Source organism: Gymnoscopelus microlampas (genome assembly GCF_963454915.1).
Source record: "Gymnoscopelus microlampas genome assembly, chromosome: 12".
Classification (NCBI taxonomy): domain Eukaryota; kingdom Metazoa; phylum Chordata; class Actinopteri; order Myctophiformes; family Myctophidae; genus Gymnoscopelus; species Gymnoscopelus microlampas.
Window position 1 is genome coordinate 22,387,830 of NC_139949.1, and position 21,453 is coordinate 22,409,282.

The 21,453-nt window shown below is 43.3% G+C and overlaps 1 pseudogene across 1 annotated transcript in view; it reads left to right on the top strand.

The window, feature by feature from the left end:
- Nucleotides 1-21,453, top strand: part of LOC311057267 (kin of IRRE-like protein 3) — a 152,709-nt pseudogene that overhangs the window by 20,198 nt on the left and 111,058 nt on the right. The window contains exons 2-3 of the transcript in view: nt 3,027-3,197; nt 16,290-16,439. The product of the transcript in view is annotated as a kin of IRRE-like protein 3 (transcript). The remainder of the gene's footprint in view (nt 1-3,026; nt 3,198-16,289; nt 16,440-21,453) is intronic.

Sequence of the window (21,453 nt, forward strand, 5' to 3'; positions counted from 1 at the left end):
AGGGGAATACCAAGAGAGACAGAGGAGCAGATATGATTCAGACTAATAAACAAAATATGATGCCAAGAGATTGGGGTCCTTCAGTTATGAAGTCACAAGGCCCCCCAGGCAATTGCCTGTGTCTGCCATATGGAGAGGTTCGCCTGTTCAAGATGTCTCCTAAATGGGGTTAAGAACTGTCAACAACACTATTTCTGTGTGGCTCTTTCCCCCCCCCCCCCCCCCCCCCCCCCTCCTCTTCCTTTCATTTCCAGCGGCAAATAACACTTCATTACCTCTCTTTGATACGCGTACAAATATAGCTCAGCTTAGATGTGTTATATAGACATAGTTTATCATACTGTTTAAGTGAAGTGGTGAAATGATTTAAAAAATAAAGAAAAATGGATAGAGGGAAAAGGGGGGGATTAGTAAATTATGTAATTGTGAAATCGAAAGAAAAATAGACAAGCAATGACAAGTACATTGATTTAAAAAATAAATAAATAACTGAACGGAACATGGTGTAAAATGATATATATATAGGTAAATGTGGTAACACATTAAAAGCACTCGAAAATGGGGTTATTATGTTCACATGTGTGTGATTGTACGTGCGTGCGCGCGTGTGTGTGTGTGTGTGTGTGTGTGTGTGTGTGTGTGTGTGTGTGTGTGTGTGTGTGTGTGTGTGTGTGTGTGTGTGTGTGTGTGTGTGTGTGTGTGTGTGTGTGTGTGTGTGTGTGTGTGTGTGCGTGCGTGCGTGCGTGCGTGTGAGTAATGTATAGCTTGTGACTAGATCTGTGCATGTCTTTGTGTTGAATGAGCTTAGGAGAGGAGGTATAGAGTGATACTGCATACAGTGCGCTATTGAGCACATAGTGAGGGTAAAGCCTGATTTATACTTAGATGCGTATGCCGGTGTCATGCATGCACCGAAAAGAGCAGATCTATAAGGTTCTGTGAGCTCATAGATTGGCTATTTTCGGTGTGCGACACGGCGCGCGACCACTATAACTCAGGCTTTAACCCATTAAGGCCTGAGGTTCCGATTCTACAAAATGTCTTCTAAATCCTAACAGTTTTTTGAAAAAATGTATGTTGCTATGTCAGTGGTCCTCAAACGTTTTCATGCCAAGGACCCCAAGATGTGTATGTATTTGGCCACGGACCCCCATCTTAAAATATTTATTTCCAGGGACCCCAAGAAGCAAAGATTTGAGTTACAAATGTTCGCTTAAAAAAACATATATTCAACGATTTGCACACATTTTCTAGATTTTTCAAAAAATAGCAGATCTACAAGCTCATAGCGCGGCACTCGGTGCCGCGCTATGAGCTTGTAGATCTGCTATTTTCGAATAGCCCAAAGTGTAAAATTGATGCTTTTTAGCTCAAATCTAAAAATGACACAGAAGCGCTCCAGGTCTTGGGTTAACTGCAGTTTTGTTCACGTGTCTCGGCAGCTGATGGATGTCGATGCATTCATGGTGCGTTATATACAGTATAAAGTATTCAATAGACAAGGTCTTCTTCTGTATCTCATTGAGAACAGACTGTGAGGTTAAGTTTGCCATCATAAGCAAAGCAAGGCCAGCGGCAGTACATCAGGCTCCGATATGAGGATTTAGGACCTAGCTGGCCCTCTGTTGACATCAGTGTTAGCAGCAGCCAGAGTGGACCATGATGCAGTGCTATCTTAACCCCTTATAAACCCTCTATACTTACTAAAATGAACCTGAGTTGGCTCTCTACTTGGCGCACTCTCTTCTTTTTTTTACCTCTACACCGACAAATCTCTTCGCCGAACATAGCCGATCTACAAGCTCACAACGTGCATAGTCCTATTTATAGGGCTATGCACATGTGTCATGTGTTTCGCTAGCCAATCACAGTCCTGAATAGAGTCAGCCAATAGAGTCAGCCAATCACATTGCAGCTAGTGGTCATCACAGTGATGGAAGCTCACTTAAAGAAAAGTATAGATTTGCATTGAATGTGGCTGTAGTAGGGGTTAGGGGTGTACAATGGTGGCCAATCACGATGCAGGGTTAGGGGGGTACAATGGTGGCCAATCACGATGCAGGGTTAGGGGGGTACAATGGTGGCCAATCACGATGCAGGGTTAGGGGGGTACAATGGTGGCCAATCACGGTGCAGCGAATGTCGATGTCCAAACCTCACATATAGGGGCGGTTACACCGCCCAATAAACAAAAAAGTACAGATTTAGAAAATAGCAGATATACAGGCTCACAATGTGTTGCACTGCGAGCTTGTAGATCGGTTACGATCTTCACCGTTCGGTTAAGTAGGCAGGGCTTAAGTGGTTCATACTCAATCGTACCATTCGCTTGACTGTTTTTTCTGCGTTAGTGGCCGGTTGTCTCACAATACATGGTCTCTTGACATAATATGTCATAACAATATTATTGTTATGACTTCTCTCGTCTTGTCTTTTTGTGTGGATGCGGTACATTGTATGATTGGAGCTAATGGGCAGGGGTGTAAAGTAACTCATTACATTTACTTAAGTACTGTACTTCAGTACAATTGTGAGGTATTTTTTACTTTAGTGGAGTATTTCCAATTTTCAATACTTTTACTTCTACTCCACTACATCACTACAGTACACCTCAGGAAAATATTGTACTTTTACTCCACTACAATCATTTGAAAACTGTAGTTACTATTTACTTTTTAGATGTAGATTTGTATTACTAAATCACATTAACCACTTAAGCTCTATTTATATTTCGGCTATTTGAAAATAGCAGATCTACAAGCTCACAACGCGTCGCGGTGCGACGCGTTGTGAGCTTGTAGATCTGCTATTTTCAAAAGATTTGTACACATTTTGAAATGGGACATTCTGCATAATGAGTACTTTCACTTTTGGTACTTTAAGTAAATTTCGATGCCAATTTACTTTTACTCAAGTAAATTTAGAATTCCGGACTTTTACTTGTAACAGAGTATTTCTACATTTGCAGTATTGATACTTTTACCTAAGTAAAAAATGTGAGTGCTTTTTCTACCACTGCTAATCAGGTCCTTCTGGTGTCTTCTCAGGGAGCAGTGCTGTGTTCACCCAGCAGCCCACAGACCTGGTGGTAGTGGCGGGCCAGCCGGTCACTCTGCCCTGCTCCATCCCCGGCTACCATGGCATGGTGCTCTGGCTCCGTGATGGCATGGCACTGGGGGTCAACAGGGATCTCTCAGGTAATGGCCCCTCAGACGCTCTGTCCTATGTTGTCTGTCTGACTTGACTCTGTGACTGGGGGCCAGATGGCCCCTCCAGTGTGTCAGGTGTCTGTGTGTGCACCTTACACTCTGTCTCTTGATGATTTTTGAGTGGTGCCAACCACTCCTATACGTGACTTTGTCCGTGTGTGTGTCTGTCTGTATGTATGTTTGAGCACGAACTCAGCATGACCTCAACAGCTGTGGCTGATTGCAACACAAAGATGCAACCAGTTACACTAATTACACACAAACAAGAGTGCAACACACACACGCGCGCACACACACACACACACACACACTTTTGAGTAAAATACTTAAACTGAGTAAAAATACTTAAAATGAGTAAAAATACTTAAAATGCGTAAAAACACGTAAAAGATGTTAAAATGAGTAAAAACACGTAAAAGTCAGTAGAAACATCATGATAGGCACCACTCTCTTCACACTGGGTGTGATTTTTCTTTGTCTTTTTGACTCGGTGCGCCTCCTCAACCGGTGTTGATTTTGACGGCACGTTTTGATTTAGTTTTAGTCATAGCCTTTTGAATCAAATCCCTAATAATAGTTTTTAGTCATCTGAAATGTTTTCGTTTTTGTCTAGTTTTAGTCGACTAAACCTACAGTTGATTTAGTCGACTGAAATGTATTTTTGGCGGTGCCTTGATGGCGTCGTAACGGCTGATTTTACACTTGGTTGCATGCTGAAAATAGCCGATCTACAAGCTGCGACGCGTTGTGAGCTTGTAGATCTGCTATTTTCAGAACGCAACACCCGAGCGCAACCAAACATGAAATGGCTTGTCTTTTAGTTCTACTGGATCTCTTATCCACTCGTCCCTCCCTAACATTTTAGTCTACTTTTATTTAGTGACAAAAATTGTCAATATATTTAGTCTTTCTTTCTTTCTTTGTGTTCCCGCTAGCGCAGCGCCCACACACACTAATGTTTCTCGTCGCTTTTTTTGCACATCCCTCAAATCTTGGTGCATGGCAACAGGGAATGGTTTGCAGTATTTGAAAACACAGTTTCCATCTCAATGGTCCGACATTGGGTTTCAGAGAGATTAGAACCACACATCCAGACACCACCGTAGAAGTGTACGCCCAGAGATCACGTGACCATGAAGAAAAAAAAGGATCGTCTGCTTCCATGTTAAAGGATTTACAAAAGTCCTTTTTTTCTCGGATTTCTGTTGTTTTCTAAGTGTTTTCCAAAAAACAAGCCACATTCAAACGGCCATAGCTCTGGAAGGAAGATCGTGGGGGGCCAATATCCCCCCCCCCCCCCCCCCCGACGCTACGGGACTCCTGTGTGTGCCTGTCCGCGGCGGATCGGGTTCACAGAGAATATTCCATGATTTTTCAAAGGTACAACAAATTCACCGTTTTCGCCGGCAAGGGTACAGTAGACAGTAATTCCTGGCAGTGAATTAGTTAACAGGATCACATGACTGTTTGTGGAGCATCATCATAGTGTGAGGGCCTTCTATTTATCTGACATTCTGTTTCATTGTAAATGTTCTTTTGGAGATATATTTTTTCCCCCTCTGCTGTGGGCGTCAGTGTTCTTCTGAACAGCGGGCCTCTTTTTGTTTTACATTCTGTGTGGATCTGTGCTCAAGGTCACTAACCGTTTGTCGTCACTTCCTTCACTCGAGCATGAGTGTGCATTTATACTTTAGTTTGACGGGTAAATAGCGACAACCCACGGTAAGAGAAGTGAATGTGTAAACACTCATCAGCAACACACACACACACACAGCAGCCTGTCAATCTTTCATCCTGCAGAAATATCGAGAGCCATGCCCTCGCCAATGCATCCAACTGGGTTAACTCTTCAAGACCGGGAACGCATCTGGGTGTCATTTTATAGATATCTTTGGGCTATTCAAAAATAGCAGATCTACAAGCTCATAGCGCGGCACCGAGTGCTGCGCTATGAGCTTGTAGATCTGCTATTTTCGAAAAATCATGGAAAGTTGTGCAATTTCTTTTTTTGTTTTTTTTGCTGACATTTGTAACTCAAATCTTTGCCTCTGGGGGTTCCTGGAACTAAATATTTTACAAATATTCGCTTTAAAAAAATAATTCAATATATAATTCAAGATTATTTTTCACGATTTTTCAAAAATAGCAGATCTACAAGCTCATAGCGCGGCACTCGGTGCCGCGCTATGAGCTTGTAGATCTGCTATTTTTGAATAGCCACAAAGAAATCTTAAAAACGACACACAGATGCTGCGTTCCGGTCTTAACGGCTTAAAGAAAGTCAACATTTGGAAAGTTGCAATTTATCACATAACATCTGTTCCTCTGGCAGATGGCTAATCGTGTTTTTTGCTCATTTCTGTCTGTGCGTATGTGACTCCCCCCCCGCCCCCCCCCCCCCCACCACCACCTCCGCCTCAACATCCTTCCCCAGGCTTTTTTCAGAAGAAGACGAGCTGAATCCCTTCCAATCAGCTCTGTGAGGTGCGTGCGCGTGTGTGTTTGCGTGTGCGCGCGTGCCGCTCGAGGGTTAGCTCAACAACAGCGAAAACCTCTGCGTTAAGTCTGAGCTACTATCGGTAAGATGTGACGCATGCACTTGAATTGGAAGTGAGAGAATAAGACGTCTTTGTCCCTAAACCTCCCCACCACCATAGTCCCTAAAGACCTTCCCGGTTGGAGACTTGGATACCTTGTCACGCAGTCCTATTTTAGCATGTTAATGTTCGCGCTGGTTGTATTCCCCAGCAGACATTGTTCTGCTTGGCCTGTTTTTCCCTCGCCCGCCTCTTTTGTTATAGGCGCCCGTTCCCTTAATTGGGCCTCGGAGGACAATTCCCTTCTATTACATCCATTCAACTTCACTCTAGGGCCCTACCCCGGTGTCACTGAACAAAGTCATAATGACCAGACCCCAAGGAATCCACCGGTACTTAACCAAACATCACTGTCGACACGGATTTGTGAAGGGGGACAGACAGGGCGGACAAGAGCTGTGTACTACTGTGTGTGTGTGTGTGTGTGTGTGTGTGTGTGTGTGTGTGTGTGTGTGTGTGTGTGTGTGTGTGTGTGTGTGTGTGTGTGTGTGTGTGTGTGTGTGTGTGTGTGTTTATTTAACCAGAGAGTGTAGGCTAGAAATGGAACCATTTGTGTGTGCTCAGTGTTTTTAAACTCAGAGTGTACAAATAGAACCAAATGGACCCTTACAGGTCATTGTGTGTGTGTGTGTGTGTGTGTGTGTGTGTGTGTGTGTGTGTGTGTGTGTGTGTGTGTGTGTGTGTGTGTGTGTGTGTGTGTGTGTGTGTGTGTGTGTGTGTGTGTGTGTGTGTGTGTGTGTGTGTGTGTGTGTGCGCGTGTGTGTGTGTGTGTGTGAGCATCTGCGTTCTCTGTGGTTGTTTCTGGGTAAATGTTCGTGCTTGCCACGGCGTAAACAGCACTTTCACTCTTTATTGCAGATCAATGACAGAGGCCGGTGTGAGCTGGAGAGGATCTGTCTATGTGTGCTGCCTGCACACAGTTTGCTTTGAGGCAAACAGTGTAATTGGCCTTATTGTCAGGACAACAGACGATGGCCCTTCCTGCTGACAGTGCGTTATCGTTTAACCCATTAAGACCTGAGGCGATTCTTAAAAATGTTTTCTAAATCCAAAAGTATTTTGAAAAAAATTATAAAAATATTTTTTCACGATTTTTCAAAAATAGCAGATCTACAAGCTCATAGCGCGGCACTCGGTGCCGCGCTATGAGCTTGTATATCTGCTATTTTTGAATAGCCAAAGGCATCTAAAGTGACACAGATGCGTTCCAGGTATCAATGGGTTAAATGGGGCCATCATCATTATTGTCATTGTCACTCGTGACGCTAAACATCATTTGCAATTTTGAGTGAACAGGCCGTATGCGTGCTGAAATAGCATGCTAATTTAAATCCGAGGCGAAAGTCAATGAAGTGAAATGTGATCCCCCCACGCTCTCTGAAAATGAGTTCTGAGAGGAAGGTGTACGGGGGAGGTCTCGCTCACCCTCTCTTCCTCTCTCCATCCCTTGCAGGCGGTGCGGTGCAATGCTCGGGGCCACAAACTCTCCTATAGGGTCCTGTCTTCGCTTCCGAGTGAAAAAATATTTATACACAAAGTGGAATTTCGATCGATATCGCAAGGAGGAGTGAGACCGGCGTCTGTTCACACATCGTTCAACAAATCACAGCAGCAGCAAAAAGTGCCAATCACACCGGTCATTTTTTTGTGATCCCATTAACGTAGGTCCCCCCATAAAGGGCACAGTACGTTGCCCACTCTCTTAATCAACACCCACCTGTGTATTTAGCCTTTGCCTCTCATGTGCTGAGAGGCCTCGAGCCTTCCCACTCAACTGTTGCTGTTTTGGAGCCAGTGATAAACCAGTCACAGGTGTGCGTACTTTGTATCAGACCAGTGATAAACCAGTCACAGGTGTGCGTACTTTGTATCAGACCAGGGATAAACCAGTCACAGGTTTGCGTACTTCGTATCAGACCAGTGATAAACCAGTCACAGGTGTGCGTACTTCGTATCAGACCAGTGATAACCAGTCACAGGTGTGTGTACTTTGTACCAGACCAGTGATAACCAGTCACAGGTGTGCGTACTTCGTACCAGAACAGTGGTAAACCAGTCACAGGCAGTGCAGGCTTAACGGAAGCGCTTTAGGTGGTGAAGCACAGGGCATCACCTGAGGGGGGGCACCAAACGACGGGGAGAAAAGTGAAAGAGACTCAACTATCGCCGAAAAGCGCCGACATTTTGAGCAGCGGCTGCTGAAGGAACGCTAAAATGGTGAAACGTGCCAGCGAAGCGTACATTTTCCACATAGCCCCCCACTACGAAGGGTTAATCCGGCCCTGGTCACGTTTCTTACTTCGTAGCAGACCAGTGATAAACCAGTCACAGGTGTGTGTACTTCGTATCAGACCAGTGATAAACCAGTCACAGGTTTGTACTTCTCCGTATCAAACCACATGAACCAACCATCAGCGACGTTTCTCAAGTAACACGTTAACCAGCCATCAGACGCCAACCGCCGTCTGCACTCACGGCGCAAGCGAGACATTGATTAACGAGTCGGTGAGCCAAATTAAAAACACATTTGAATAAAACTACAGTTGATCTACTTTAAATTCTTTAATTGCTATTTCCTGCTGCAGGACCGTTGCATTATTCATGGCGTTTTACTCGCTCCTCATTAATGCTGCTGATCTGTGCGCAGTAAATTCTGCTTATCACTGGCATTGTTACCGCATCATATATAGGAGCCAACTATCATCTTAACCTGCTGTGTTGCACATCTCTGGCTGATGGAGCTGTAGTGCTGTTATGCACCTTTCAGTATTACTTATGCAATCAATATCACTAATGCATTATGTTTTCATGCACTATCTTGGCTGAGACATGAGCTCAGTTTCCCCACCGTTGTTACCCCGTATGACATTAATCATTTATCACGACGATTCCATCTTCCATTGGAAAACCTCTGGCTCTCAAGTATGCAGTGTTGCTCCAACATTGCTATTAACATACATATTACAATACTTCCTCAATATGAGGCAGTGAGCCTTGTCTGCTATATTGCATACTGCAATCTGCAATCTGTGTGGGTGTGTACCGCAATGTGCCGTGGCACAAACAAGAGTCCATGCTGCATGTCCGAGGACATTGACTTACAACTCGCCACGTCCCATAGAAACTGGCACACTTGAAAAGAGTGTCTGATTCTGATTCATCTTCCGTTTCCTATTAGGTTGGCAAAAGAATGTAATACAAATAAAATGGTTTAACCCATTTAGACCGGGAACGCATCGGTGTAATATTTTTTTTGATTTCTTTGGCTATTCAAAAATAGCAGATAGACAAGCTCATACAGTAGCATAGAGCTTGTAGATATGCTATTTTTTGAAAAATCGTGGAATATTTTTGCAAATCTTTGCATAGAGATATTTTTATAGAATCCCCCAGAAGCAAAGATTTGAGTTACAAATGTTCGCTTTAAAAAATACATTATATTCAAAGATTTGCACACTTTTTCACGATTTAAAAAAAATAGCAGATCTGCTATTTTCGAATAGCCCAAAGACATCTAAAAAAAAATGACACGAGACGCGTTCCCGGTTCGAACGGGTTAAATATCCCAAGCGGTCCAAAGGAGATCTAACACAATATATCTTTTGATTTACCTTGCGTTATACAGCACACTTCTGTATAAGTCCCGGTATTATCTTCAATTGCAATTAGTTTTTTTTACTTTACATCGTGTGCAGTGTGCTACATTAATAAGTCCTTAAAGTGTACCTCTTTTTCTCTGGTCCACTGGCCCGGAGAAAATGATGATTAACTCAAAGGCAAAGTATAGCTTTTGCATACAGTGGCTATACCTACTATGGTGCATACAAACTGATCTATAACGCTAATGAATGTCAGCGTAGCTAACAAAGTGCTGCGGAGAAAAAAAAAACGTTTCTTTTTCAATTCTCATCTCCCTTACCTTCCTCCTCCTCCTATATTTACCGTGGTATATTGTGGGTGGCAATTTCGACATCACAGAGGAGTTAATTACCTCCAATCGCAGAGGGAATTAATGGTATAAGCTTCTCATATTCATACAGTGAGTGCACACAAGGCAGGGCTGAGACAGGAGGCAAGGGGAGCAAACGGCTCTTGTATGCGGGCTTGATTAGTCTGGTTAGGAGATTGTCAGTCATCTCTCTGTTTCATGTGTCCTCATTGAGCCGTGGCTCAACTTTCAGAACTTGAGCTCGAAACTCCTAGTTAACCCATTAAGACCGAGTGCCACGCTACGAGCTTGTAGATCTGCTATATTTTGAAAAATCTTGAAAATGTGTGCAAATCTTTACAAATGTCTTCCGAACGGTTGTCTGAAAAACGTATGTTGCTATAATATCAGTGGTTCTCAAACATTTTCATGTCAAGGACCACCAAAATGATGTGTTTGGCCGCCGATGCCCATCAAAATATGCTGTTCCAGCGACCCCCCCAGAAGGAAAGATTTGATTTAAAAATACATGTATTCAAAGATTTGCACAGATGTTCAAGATCTTTAAAAAAAAAAGAAATAGCAGATCTACAAGCTCATAGCGCGGCACTCGGTGCCGCGCTATGAGCTTGTATATCTGCTATTTTTGAATAGACAAAGTATAAAATAATTGTTTATAGCTACAAATCTAAAACGACACACAGATGTGTTCCCGGTCTAAACGGGTTAAGTTTTGCCTCTGCGTGGTTTGTCAAAACAACTATATAACGTGCCAGTGTACTCTGATGTGGAGGACGCATGAATGGTAAACAGAAGGCGTACATTGTTGGCAGGTCTCTGTTGTGGGCTGCGACGAGACTCCTTCTGCTGTTCTGTTCCATATTCCCTGTCCAAATCTAGGCCCACACTGTTAAAAATGTACCCAAACGAACCCGTAAAGGTCCGTTCGGTTACACGTGTACGCTCATTTGTACACTCAAGAGTTACGGAAGGATGGATCAACACTCAGAATTCCGCCGTATATATCCTTCAATTGGCAGCTATCCTTGCTTTGTCGCTTTAATTGACACTCCTGTCCCCAGCCATCCATGCCCACACACACACACAATCTCGTCTCCTAATGTTTTATTTATCTTTTATATCCTGCAAAAAAAAAACACAGCCTTCAGATTGCTTTGTGCTTCCCACACCCCCGAGGGGAAATTCTTCTACATCATCTGAGATCCGAGGATGTATATTATCTTGGTAACCCTTTTAGCCCATTCAATCCGGGAACGCATCTGTGTCATTTTTAGATTTCTTTGGGCTATTCAAAAATAGCAGATATACAAGCTCATGCCGCGCTATGAGATTGTAGATCTGCTATTGTTTTGGAAAATCATGAACTTTTGGGCAAATCTTTGCTTCTGGGGATTCTACAAATGTCTTCTACATCTAACAGTCTTTTTTTTTAAAAACCTGTTGCTATAATATCAGTCGTTCCTCAAATTTTTTTCATGTCAAGGACCCCCAAAATTATATGTATTTGGCCTTGGACCCCCATCTGAAAATACGTTGTTCCAGGGACCCCACCAGAAGCAAAGATTTGAGTTAAAAATGTTCGCTTAAAAAAAAATATATATTCAAAGATTTGCACAAAAAAATCACGATTTTCTAAAATAGCCAAAGAAATCTAAAAATGACACAGATGCGTTCCCGGTCTTAAAGGGTTAAAGTATGTTTATCCACCGAAAGTGGGAAACGGAAAGGCTTTTCCGTACATTAAGGGGTCATCGTGCGCCGAGGCAAACGTTTTCCCTAACTTGATAAATCAGCCGAGGGGTCGCGCGGGAATCAACAATGACTAACCCACTGCTAACCTTGCAAATTTACAAAGTTTATAAATGTAATTGACCATTAGACTTCGTCGGTCAATAATGGAGTAGTTTCTCAGTCAAATAGGAGCTGTGGGGAGGCATTAGCTCGTGCAGTCGTCCTGCATAATGAGTGCAACCCGTCGGGCCGTGAATCATATGTTATTTCCGTGTGTGTGTGTGTGTGTGTGTGTGTGTGTGTGTGTGTGTGTGTGTGTGTGTGTGTCAGTGTGTGTGCTGCCGCTGCGCTCCACACTACCCCCAGCCACTGATCCTTGGCCGGTGGAATAAATAACAGTATTTTAGAAAGGAATCAATAAGCATTAATGTTATTTACTTTGCCCATTTGGCTTTCGTTGGCCTTCCTCCGTCCCCCCCGTCTCCCCCCTTCCTCCCCCCTCCCCCTTTGCCCTGCTCGCTCTCCATTTCAATAAGTTGACCCGCATGCATATCCCCCCCCCTCTCGCTCTCTCTCTCTCTCTCTCTCTCTCTCTGTCTCTCTCTCTCTCTCTCTCTCTCTCTCTCTCTCTCTCTCTCTCTCTCTCTCTCTCTCTCTCTCTCTGTCTCTCTCTCTCTCTCTCTGCCTCTCTCTCTCTGTCTCTCTCTCTCTCTCTCTGCCTCTCTCTCTCTCTCTCTCTCTCTCTCTCTCTCTACCACCACCAATGGGCTTTGGTTTCCAGCCTGTCTGAACCGGACCAGCTCTGATGATGGGACACTGGGGAATGTGGAGGAGCAATTTGTCACGCTTGAACGACTTTCATTTGTCTCTGCGTACATCAGCATTTAAAACATAAAGGAGGGAATATTCCAACAGTGATTTTGGCGCGTACACATGTCATTTAACTCGGAGTGTACAAATGTTATATTTGTACACTTAGAGTTACAAATGGGTGAATTAACACTTAATTGTGATTGTATCGTGCAGTCACCTTGTGTTTTTTAATCTATATGGTTTATTATGTTCTCTGCAAGGATTAAAATGGCAGATCTACAAGCTCACAACACGTCGCGGTGCGACGTGTTGTGAGCTTGTAGATCGGCTATTTTTGGCTATTAGTTATATGAAGATTGAAGAGTATTTAAGTGCTCAAACTATCAATAGAATACGTGTTCAGCGGGGCACGGTGGCGCAGTCGGTAGCGCTGTCGCCTCACAGCTAGAAGGTCCTGGGTTCGATTCCCGCCGGGGACGCTGGGGGCGTGTCTTCTCCTCCGTGTCATCAGCGCTCATACCCTATAGGTGGGGTTGGCGAAAGGGCCCACTCTGTGTGGAGTTTGCATGTTCTCCCCGTGTCTCCTAGGGTAGGTAATACCCTCACAAAAACATGTCGCTATACCGCCTCCCCCATGACAGCCGGGGCGCCTGATGGAGGGGAAAGGAACTGTTTGGAATAACGTGTTCCTTCCACGCACTACGTCCTACCGGGGAAACTCCCCCCTTTCAGGTGACAAGAAGGTCAGTTGGCTCTCGTGCATTGAAGGAAGCATGAGCTCGGACCTGGGCCTCCCTAGGCTGTGGGGGGAGTGTAGTGCCCAGGATCACTTAGAAAATTGTCACCGGGTTGAAAAAAAGGGTTACAAAATCGTGGGATAATTCTTTTTTAAGAGAATACGTGTTCAGAAGCAGCTTCCATATGAATGAGTGGTCTCAGAAATGTCTGAAATGGTTGGCTGTGTGTAGAACAGCAGCAACATAGGTTTACAACGATAATACCTATAAACAACATCATTACATTTTCAGTCTTCAGTCTTATTTTGCTTTATTCCACGTCTTTGGCGTCATATATGCATCTCAGTGTTGTTGCAAGGTAACCTGGAGGATCACAGTACATATAACACTGTTAGAACAACAAAAAACAACCTCCAATTTGTCTATTTTACACAGCATTATCACAAATGTGACTTTACTTTTTTTAATATAATTTGTAATTTTATTAAAGTTAATAGCATTTTCATGGCATGTGGTGGTGTAATTAACGACATGTTACACCGTTGCATTTTGTTCCCCGGGCGATGCTCTGCGTCAGATGTAATCTGCGTTCTAAGGGTAGAGGATAACAATTAAGACATTTTTCCACACGAGATACAATTCATAATGGACGGAAAGAATTTCATTTAGTGTGGCAAACGTCCAATTAAGGCACAGAGGGAAATTCAATTATCTTTTGAAAACAATTAGCGAAGAAATGTAATCCTCGCAAATTGGTTTCTTTTCTACGCTTGAGTTCAAAACTTTTCAGAAACGTGCTTTTTCTATTCACTCACAAATGAAGCCGTCACCGTCGTCTCCAAATGCTAACAATAAGTGGTAGTATATTGTGAGATAACAAAGTTGTGATGTTGAGAAAACTGGGGTGTGTTAACCACATGAGCCGTGGGAATTTTCGCCGAACATTTGGCGAAAATAGTAGATCTACAAGCTCACAACACAAGCGGTTTTCAATGAAGAGATTTGGTGGAGAGGTAAATAGGAGGAAGCCAAGTGGACTCCTGGGGGGAGTCTATACTCAAAGTATATTTACTACTGGCTTGAGCTGGAACTGGTGCAAATTCATCCACACACAGCAGTGTTAAAACTGTTTTATTAATTTGTGCGTGTGTGTGTTTATTATCATTTTCATTCAGGGGTAGGCACTTATTTATTTATTGACCTTTATTTATTCATGGAAGACTTCAGAGCAAGCTCTCTTTTTCAAGATGCCCCAATCACAACATGTGAAACAATAATAATAATAATAAAGTGTAAAATATAAAGTGCAATATAACGAAAAACAAGCCAAAAAACTACAACATTTTAAAACACATTAAAAACAAATCACAAATGCGGTCCTTAATGTAATGTATCCTCAAGTAGCACCCGGAATGCCTCCATGGAGAGACCATTCCATCCAGTTTCAGGGAGTCCTGAATTGTGTTCCATTTGTCTGGAGCATTACAGAACAACAGGCTTCTAGAGAAGTACTAACTAAAATATCCCCTTGAAGCAATAAGAAATCCAATCATGTGGACCCTGGCCTCCAGATGGGAACAGCATACCGTAGCTCTAATGTGGAATCTCGGACTTGATGTGACCAGTCTATGACATACTACAGTACAGTATGAGAGGGTTCAGCCTGATCAGAGCTGTAGAGATAATAATCAAAAAGTATCATTATGTAAAAGTTTTACACTGAAGAGTCCAGCTGTTTGCAAGATTAGCTTCGAACACACAGACAGATTGACCCTCTTAAAGGGGAATACCACTCATTTTCAACATTGAACTATGTCTTTAATACACCTTAGAGCTGTTGTGTGGAAATAAGAAAAAAAGTCCCCCTTCTATGTTGCCTAGAACTGGATAATTGATTGAGGTCATGTGATCAGTGACATACGCAAGGTGTACTTTTGGCTGAGGGGGCGGAGCCAAAAGTGCACCTTGCGTATGTCTCTTCTTATTTCCACACAACAGCTCTAAGGTGTATCAAAGACATAGTTCAATGTTGAAAATGAAAATGAGGCAGAGGGAAGGGGTAAGAGGAGGGATCTGTGTATTCAGACGGACCACAACATCCTGACCGCGATCCGCCATTTTGGGGCTGGGGCTTGCTGAAAACAGTGGTTTTCAATGCAAAAAAACAGCAACTGAGTTACAGCCGTTTTTCTGAAAATCCCATAGTCAGGGCGGGCGGAAGTGACGTTTTTTGGAATGATCTCACATCCACATACTTCTTCTCTCATTGACGATGGATCATCCCAGAGCTGTGTTACGGTGCCTAAAACAGCGTGCCTAATTTTTTAAATAGAACACATTTATGCGATTTGGCGGACAAGTGCGCTATTTAATAGAACACATTTATGTGCGATTGGCAGGAAAGGAGTTAAGGAGCCACGATGTATAAAACGCTAATTTCTTTGCTTTTATTGGCCAAAAATGATTTGCAGTATGTAGTTGCACTCAACTAAAATTTTAGCTCATTTGAGTTCGGTGGTTCTGTGTGAAACTACTCCCCAACACTGATTGTGGAAGCCAAACCACAGATAACAGTTCATATTGATATTTCATAATGAATGTGTATTGAGTAAAAATGGTAAAACCTAAATATTTGAAGAAGATAAATAATTGCTAAATTCATTATGTTTAATTCATGGTATATGTATGTACAAGTATTGACATAAGAGGACTTTTGCTTTAAGAGAACATCACAGAGTACCTTTGTTAATTAAGGCCTCTGATAATTAAGGTTGAGTAAGGACAGGTGTGTATTGTGTCACTGTGACATTTTGATGATTAGACTCAGCTGCTGTCATCAGTGGGACTGAAAGTCAGTGAGTACCAGTCAGTGTCAGACAGTTTGGAAGCATACAGTTTTCTTACCGTGTTCATCTCACAATTATTGTAACCTGTGGAATATAATTTTTTGTCTTTTGAGAAGTAAAACTTCAAGTACATTTTTACAACCGTCTGGAGTGAATTATTTTAAGACAATTTTTGGGGAAATACAAACAGTGAGCAAACGAGTAAGCCACATGCTTCCAGTGGACAATTTAAACCTCTACACTGATTGTTTTTTTGTGGATAATAATAATATGTGTTCACTTGTGCGTGCATGTGTGTGTTGGCACCCATGGGCATCTGGAAGAAAAAAAAACATATATAGGCTAGTCGTGGGTGTTGTGTGAAGTGTGACAGATTTTTAACAGGTTTCTCCACTGATGTGTTCCAGGCTATCCACGCTACGATATCGTCGGGGACCACAGCAAAGGGGAGTACCACCTCCTGATCCAGAGAACCGAGATGCAAGACGACGCCTTCTTCGAGTGCCAGGCCATCCAGGCCGCCATCCGATCACGACCGGCCCGCCTCACCGTTCTGGGTAAGGAGAAGAAGTACTCAAATGTTTTACTTAAGTAAAAGTATCAATACTGCAATGTAGAAGTATACTCCGTTACAAGTAAAAGTCCGGAATTCAAAATGTACTTGAGTAAAAGTACAAAAGTATTGGTATCGAAATGTACTTAGTACCAAAAGTAAAAAGTACTAAAATGTTTGAAAATAGCCGGTCTACAAGCTCACAACGCGTCGCATCGCGACGCGTTGTGAGCTTGTAGATCTGCTATTTTCAAATAGCCTATGTATAAAATAGGGTTGACGTGGTTCATGTATGTTTCATAATATCGTAATTTATATCTGAAAAGTAACTAGTAACTAAATTTGTCAAATAATTGTAGTGGAGTAAAAGTACAGTATTTGCCTCTGAGATGTAGTGGAGTAGAAGTACATAAAACTGGAAATACTCAAGTAAAGTAAAAAATAAGTCAAAATTGTACTTAAGTAACAGTACTCGAGTAAATGTGCTTAGTTACTTTACACCGTTGGGTAAGGAGGCCAGAGCTCATCTCTGTTTCATTTTGTCGGGGGGAGGGGGAGGGGATATTGTCTCTTTTGAAAACCAGCTATAGCCGCGAGAGGCCCAACTAAATTGCATCCATGATATTGGATATTTGAGAGAGAACTTCCCGTTCAGCAAGAAGCTGTTCAAAGCGTCGAGCAATAAAGGGCCGCACACACACAAAGATATTCCACGGTCACGCAACAAAAAACGGATCATTTCAAACAGGAAGCCCGAATATGAATCGGCCGGACGGTGCAAAGATAAATCAGCGGCCAGCTAATTTCAAGGGGCTAAATCTGATCATACAAAAATCCCCCCCCCCCTCGATCCGTTCACCATCGGTATGTCATTTGGTCCGCGGGATCGATCCCCCCGAGCTTGAGCACTCTCCCAATCCTCCAAAAGAGCTCTGCGTCAAAGAGCGCGGCAGCCCCTGTGGGCCAGGCGAGTTAAACACTGATTACCATTATCGATTCAGGGCCCTCCTTATTTAACCCTTTAAGGCCGGGAAAGGGAACGCATGCGTGCCGTTTTAAGATTTCTTTGGGCTATTCAAAAATAGCAGATCTACAAGCTCATAGCGCGGCACCGAGTGCCGCGCTATGAGCTTGTAGATCTGCTATTTATTTTTTTAATTGTGAAAATGAGTACAAATCTTAAGGTTGAATATATATATACTTTTTTAAAGCGAAAGTTTTTAACTCAAATCTTTTTACAAATTCACTCAAAAAAAACCTGAAAATTTTGTCTGTAAATCCTAACAGTTTTTTTTTCCTAAAGTTTTTTTTTCATATTTTTTTTTACTTATGTTGCTCATTATCTTATCACTCAAACAGAGAGCGTCTCCTTTCAAACCCCAATGGTTCTAATCAGCCCCCCGCCCACAGGAGTGGCCCAATTCTCTCACAACTTGCTACAAAAATCCCTCATGAAAAACTATATAATCAACTACCTTTCATTTTCAACCTTCACATGTGTCTCCTTCTCTAATAATCAAAAAGTGCTATATATTTCATCTCGCAATTTACTTCCGGATGGTTCGTTTTGCACTTTTTTTGCCACATCGGTCACGGGAAAGAAATAAGCGCTGCCGTGGTCTATGGAAACGAGCCCAAAAGTGCACCCAAATAAGCCCAAAATCGCTTACACAAACAGTCAGACCTGGCAACGCAGCATACGCCAATCATGCGTGAGAGATCTACAAGCTATGGGGCAGAGACGCCACCGTATCTTAGCAACAACTACAGCGCTCACTCTCATTGGTCGTGTCACGCTAAGAGCAGTCTCCAGACAATGGCATCGCAGACAGCTTGCTGTTACTGCTGTAGCCATCACAGTTAGTCCCAGCGACGACGGACAGGGCGCTGTGATAGCTGCCATGTCGCTAACGCTAACGTGGTTGTCATGCCTGCAGCGGCTGTGCAATCACTTTGTCAACAATGCACGTTCGTGTGGTGAATGTCAATATTGCTGCTCAGTTAGTCCATTGTAGATGGTGTATGTTTGTGTGTGTCTTCTGGAGAACTATAGCTCCACAGCAACTACAGTAACTAACGTAATGGCAGGACCGCCCCGTGCAACGCATGTTAGGCTGCATTATGGTCATGTAGTAATTTCAGATAATTTCGCTCCGATTACAGCAGTGCTTATCAACCCTTTCACGCCGCCCCCCCCCCCCCCGTCCCCCCCAAATAAACGTACTTGCTCTGGGGACCCCCCCATTCTGTTTGACTCCGTTCCACAAGTACATATTGTGAAAATAGCCGATCTACAAGCTCAAAACGCCTCACGTTGAGAGGCTTTGTAAGCTTGTAGATCGGCTATTTTCTACATGACTGCCTCTTTCTTACATTCTTTGACAATGTGGCCCATGTTTTCATAGTATAGTTTGTTGACTACTTTTGTTGCAGAAATGCTCATTTCCTTTACTTTCCTTTTTTTATTGTCTCCGCCAGGCCGAAAGGCATGGCGCAAGACTATGTTTCACCCCCTGTCCGTCCGTCTGTGATAGCTAATCTCTCACATCGTTGACTTAATCGCAGCAAAATAACACCCCGATGAGTCAGTGAGAGCTGGATAAACGAGGTAAAATGTGTCAAAAGGAGTCTGTACGGCTGTCGATAAATGAACACATGACGTCGGTGGGAGAGGACATTGTGTCTTTTGGACAAACAGCAGCATCGTGCTGATGTTTGTTGTGTGAAGCAGCTTAATGTCAGAGTGTTTGTGTTGAAGCGCCTCAGTGCGGCTGCAGAGTTCATGTGCAACCTCTTCCAGAGAGAGACAGAGACACTAGAAACTCTGCTGGGGAAAAAAAACACTGCTGGGCATTGACTTTCATATGGACATTGATCTACACACTGCAGGTATATCTGCTACACACACAACATCAAACTACACACTGCAGGTATGATGCAGCGTTTGCATTACAGCCAGCATGCCAGCGTAGTTCCCATATGGTTTCAAGGTGGGCTAAACCATATGGACCCCATGTCAGCAATGTCAGCGGCATCCACTTCAGTCCCAACTGCGATGCCCATGCAGGCTATAAGTAGCTTCTACCTGGCCCTTAGGTGGGCCCCAACTACCCATGTTTATGTGGGACCAAGGCGGGTCCTACCTGGGTTTGCCCATGCAGGCTTTAACTGGGTTCTACCTGGGCCCTAGGTGTACCCTAACCAACCACAGTGCAGTGCCCATCGCTCCAATTGTTGTGACGTCAGGGCTCTCAATACTGCACATTGGTGGAGGAGGAGGGGCCGCAGGGCGACCGCACACATCGCTGAACCAATGGTAGCCCACGGATGTTTCCTCTGGGGATTTACAATCTGCCCCTCTATGCCACATATCATCCGCACTACAGGGTCTTCACTGACCGAGCCACGGCCCCACTGACCCTCATGACGCTACGCCACTTATATGAGTTGCCAAGTGGCCGCGGGCGCTACGTGGGCGTGGCCGCGGGCTAGACGCGAGCCCCCGCGTAGCGGGGGCGAGCTTCTAGTTATTAGCAATGGTTTTCAAACTTTTTGTTTGAAGGACCCCCAAAATAATATGTATTTGTCCGCGGACCCCCTCCCATCTAAAAATATTTTGTTCCAGGGACACGATTTTTCTAAAAATAGCAGATCTACAAGCTCATAGCGCGGCACTCGGTGCCGCGCTATGAGCTTGTAGATCTGCTATTTTTGAATAGCCCAAAGATGTCTTAAAATGACACGGATGCCGCGTCGCCGGTCTTAAAGGGTTAAAGCACCATATATTCCAGCGGTATCAGTTCATTATCCTACCACCCCCCCCTGATCCAAACTCGCTCATTAGCCGCATTTTCTTCCACTAATCTTGAGCTGGTTGCTTAATGGGGGAGAGCAGTGCAAAGGCAGAGGGAGGAGTTAAGATGTTGGCGATTGGGGGGTCCATTAAAATGATTAATTATAGATAAGAGGCCTACCATTTGTTGTTTTCTTTTTTTGCGTTCTTTTTTTCTTTTTTTTCTTCTCTTGATTGGAGGGTGGAGGAGACAAATCATTCAGCCATTAGTCTGACATTTAATCCCAGACAAATCAGCCTGCTTAGGGAAATAAAAATTGCACACAAAGCTGCCAACATCGGACCGAGGGTGAATGGAGTTCATGTCTGGAGAAACTGGAGAATCTATCAGAGAGATGCCCCCCCTCCTCCTCCTCCTCCTCCTCCCACCCATTACATACGAGACTGACACAAATCTCACGTCCGGAATGTGTCTAGACCGCTGGTTCTCAGATTTGTTTGATGTGAAGGACCCCCAAAATAATATGTACAGTATTTGGCTGTGGAGAATATTGTGTGCCAGGGACCCTCATACAAGATTTGTGTTGTTAAAATGTTTCAAAAATAATTTTAATCTTAAAAAAAAAAATCACAATGCATCGTGATGCGTTGCGAGCTTGTAGATTGGCTATTTTCAAATATCCAATGTATAAGTGGTTACACTGATTTTGATGCTATACATCAAAATCCCCCGTAAGGACCCCTGGGGGTCCCTGGATCCCACTTTGAGAACCATTGGTCTAGACATTCAAGGTTTTTATTTCTACATCTTATATACTGTATGAGTACACCAGAGTATAATTCTTTGGTTTTGGTTCTTCAACATTGTATAACATCAATAATAAACAATATCAAAGAAATAATAAAATATATCAACAATAATAAACAAAACAAAGTATGTACAATGGTGTATTCTGGACATAAAATACGTAAATAAAGTGTCTAGAGATGCTTCTAATGCCCAATTTGTGGTCCGTTGTACGACCCAAAATAGCTGATCTATAAGCAATTTTCGACCTGCGACGCCATTCATATCAGCGCAGTATAAATCGGGCTTAACTGTCCGCCTGGAACCACACTGGAATGCGTTTGCCTGCATCGGTTCCTCATAATATTTACAGCCTCTGGGAAGATGGCAAGCACTTGGGAAGTTGTACTTAGATGCACCGTGCTTTTTTTCCCCCCT